The 3602-nt window shown below is 41.8% G+C and overlaps 1 pseudogene across 1 annotated transcript; it reads right to left on the reverse strand.

The window, feature by feature from the left end:
- Positions 1 to 291: 291 nt before the first annotated feature.
- LOC149240154 (cysteine proteinase mucunain-like) lies at positions 292 to 2102 on the reverse strand (annotated as a pseudogene). The gene is made up of 5 exons (XR_016245972.1): positions 1955 to 2102; positions 1600 to 1835; positions 1337 to 1502; positions 586 to 1038; positions 292 to 477 (listed from the first exon to the last, which is right to left on the reverse strand). The product of XR_016245972.1 is annotated as a cysteine proteinase mucunain-like (transcript).
- Positions 2103 to 3602: the final 1500 nt, after the last annotated feature.

The raw sequence follows: 3602 nt of genomic DNA on the forward strand, positions 1-3602 counted from the left end.
CAAATAGTACATAGAACAATGGGGGATTACACCTGAACCTTTTGCACCCAGGTTGGGAATAATCTTACTGACCTGAAATAAAAATAACAATTGAAAAATATGGAACATTACCTTTAACTCCTGGAGTTAAGATCTATAATAGCTTCCGTAATCATAAAGCTGTTTTGTTCATAGAATATAAGCCTCAGAACAAACAATAACAATGGCTAACATAGCCAAGTGCTGTACATGTATAAATGGAAAGGGATAGAATTGATGACAGGACAAGAGCAGTTTCTGATCCATCTGGAGAAGCCAAGCCAGACACGGCAACATAGCAGAAGTATTTTGTACACAAACCCTTTTTTTATGTATCAGTTTCTCCTTGGACGATCAGGTTTGCAAAAAAACATCAGCGACTATTCAAGCAGCAGCAGCCCAGTAGGGTTTGGCTGGGGTACGCTTCAGCATCTTCACTCCAAATGGATCCTTGCTACTCTGTGACAACAACAATTTATCCCCAAAAAATACACAATATCAGAAATTTGAGATCGAATCTAGCGAAGTTGCAAACTTGAAATGACTGGTTAGGAATATTGGTACTACCTTGAGGCAGGTCCCACCATCAAGATCGCACACTGGGTACTCGCTAGGGCAGCAGCTGTAGTGATCGTCACAACAGGTGGTCGAATCAAGAGGGCAGCAGCCCCAGGGATAGCAATAGCCTCTGAAGTCATACATGTAGCAGCAGGTGTTGCTTTGAGGGCAGGAATAATAGTTGTCACACACACTGGGAGGCTTTATTGGGCTTGGGGGAGAAGGCCCAGGGTTTGGAGGGTTGGCACCCTTCTTTACAGGGTAAGATGCCTCCAATGCTATACCACAAATACCTGTTGAAGCTTCTTCAAGGTTCCTCTACAGTCTGATGAATCCCTCCTCTCCCCAGCGCTTTCCCCAAGAATTCTTAACAATCCAGTAGTCTGTGCCCGACTCTGACCCATAGCCCACCAGAGTCACGCCGTGGTCTAGCTGGGTTCCGCAGGCGCTAGTGAACACACCCTGGAGGTAGATTCCATGGAAAATTAATCAATTGGTAAAATCGCATGGCAAAAAGAACTAATCGAGGAAAGATAAGCTTAGCCAACGGAATTTGTAGCATTTCAGGTGGTAAATTCCATGGGAAATAATTAATTGTTACAGTCACATGGAAAAAAAAGTAATGGCATCAAGAGAAATTGACTGGCAAAGAAAATTTTAGGGGTTATCACATGTAGATTAATGAAGACGACTTATCCTAAAATGATGATTAAGATTTGAAACAGTTAAATGATCATTCCTCACAAAATCAAGTGCTCACAGATTCGTAAAACTGGAACTCCCTCCTGTTGGCTTCGATGGCAACGCTAATTGGCTGATTAGCCGCAGCCTTCTTCAACGATTTCTCATCGTTCCTTCTTCAACGATTTCTCATCGTTTTCAGGCACATCTTCGTAGTCATCGATTGTCACCACATGGGCATTTTTCTACACATATGCATGCAAATTTATCAGTCATGATAAACTAGAAAAATCAGCAGGTAGCGGGATCGAATCCCGCTTAAACAAAAGACCTGAGAATTACCCTGTAAGTGTCACATGATCCATCGCAGGCTGTGTAGGGGTAATCCTCCTCGCTTTCAAGTCCACCATTGTTTATGATAAACTCGAAAGCGTAATCCACGAGGCCAACGTTGCATCCTTGGTTGTAAGAAGTATCACAGTCCACCAGTTCTTGCTCGGACAGTGAAATCAAATCGCCGGTCACGATTTGATTGATTCCTTCAACGGCCGCCACAGTTGAGAACGCCCAACAACTTCCTGAAAAAATCGAACAGAAAAAGTACAATACAGGGCATTTTTATGGTCTAGGGTCTGAAATTCAGGAGATAAAACTTCTCAAATAAAAAGTACTATACAGGGCATTGTTATGGTCTAGCCGACATTGTAATACTTATCGGTGCCGAGATCCTGGACCTCGATACCCTTTGATCGGAGGTGTTCGATAAGGGAATCTTTGAGCGCGCAGCCGAAGTCATCAGCTCCTGCAATGATCTTGAGAGGCTTATTGGCGTCAGTGCTTCCCATTTTCCTGGACCGCCAATGAGGAGGGTTTGGGAGGTTGGAAAAGCAATGAAGGGAGCGAGGGTAGTGTCGAATGTAGAGGGGGGAGTTTGTGCAGATAGGTGCACGCAGACCATGATGAGTAATTGAAGGAGACCATGATGAGTATCTTGAAAATGCAAAAGGGTGGCGCTTGTTGTCCGAAATTGCTGAGAATAAGGGCACGACATATATGAACAATTTCCCGCTGAATGCCTGCTGAATGTGGATGCCAGGTGTCAATGTTAGAAACAAAAGGACGACGAAAGTCTCTTTCAAAGGAAAGCCTATCGGCCTAAATATCCCTAAATTTTATTTTAAAAATTAAATAGTTATGACTTGCAGATTTTAAAATAACCAATATTAAACGGTTAAAAAGATAAATACCAATAAAAACCCCTCAAATTTAACTATTAACTATGGATTCCATCGACGGCAGTCGCCACTTTTTGGTTGGCCAGAATTTTTCGATTTTCTCACTATTAACTATGGATTCCATCGACGGCAGTCGCCACTTTTTGGTTGGCCAGAATTTTTCGATTTTCTCTGAATTATGTTTCAGATATTTTTTAGTATTTTGAATTTGTTTTAGTTTATGTTTCTAAATAATGAAATTTAATGTAGACATTCGAAAAAATCGCTGCAGCCCGTCATCTTTCCACAACCATAGCCATTTCACTTATGAAACATATTCACGTCTGCAGCGTCCGGTGCACGTGAACAGTTGTTCCGACCACTGCAACGACGCGGTGTCATGCTTCCGATGATTGTCCTTCCCATGATTTCAACTTTCACTTGTTTACGGAAGTGGCAAAGCGTGTAGGTCAGGTTAGCATTGGCGGTGACTGTTGTTTTGGCGGCGCGATCGAAGGTGGGAGCATTTGACCTGGAAGGATAAAAAACGTTTTAGCGTTGAAATAAAAAAACAGATGAAGGGATCAACGGAGTAGGTAGAGAGTTTGTCATACGGGACAAGGTTTTGTGACGCAATTCTCATCTCCTTAACACGTCCTTTTTTGTCTCCTCGAAAGTTTTATGACCTTCACTCTTACTATATGTTATAGCTCATGTTATATATCTTTGTTTATTTTTACCATTCGGAAATTAAGTTTAATTGCATATACTCTTGTTTGGGCAAACTTTGGACTTTAGTATTTATCTTCACATATTACGACTTGAATAACGTGTCGTTCATTATATGTTACATAACATTTGCCATCACCAAATTCTCTAGAACTATTGTGATAAATGTATACATACCACTTATGTATATATGGGTAACCACACTCATCCCTATCCCTTCCACCGTGGACTAGCTCATTCGGTCCTCCCTCTTTGCTAAGTAACCAAGGTTTTGGAGGTGAGTGGCTCCTGGTACCGTCGAGTGTTTCTCTTCCATGTTTCACTTACACTATTTTTTTGTTCGATAACACCATGTCCGACCTTTTTTAACGTTTTTCTTTTCCGGCCTCTTGCTTCAGCTCA

This window comes from Pinus tabuliformis, chromosome 8 (genome assembly GCF_031772625.1).
Source record: "Pinus tabuliformis cultivar Carrire ecotype Pingquan chromosome 8, CPIR1, whole genome shotgun sequence".
NCBI lineage: Eukaryota > Viridiplantae > Streptophyta > Pinopsida > Pinales > Pinaceae > Pinus > Pinus tabuliformis.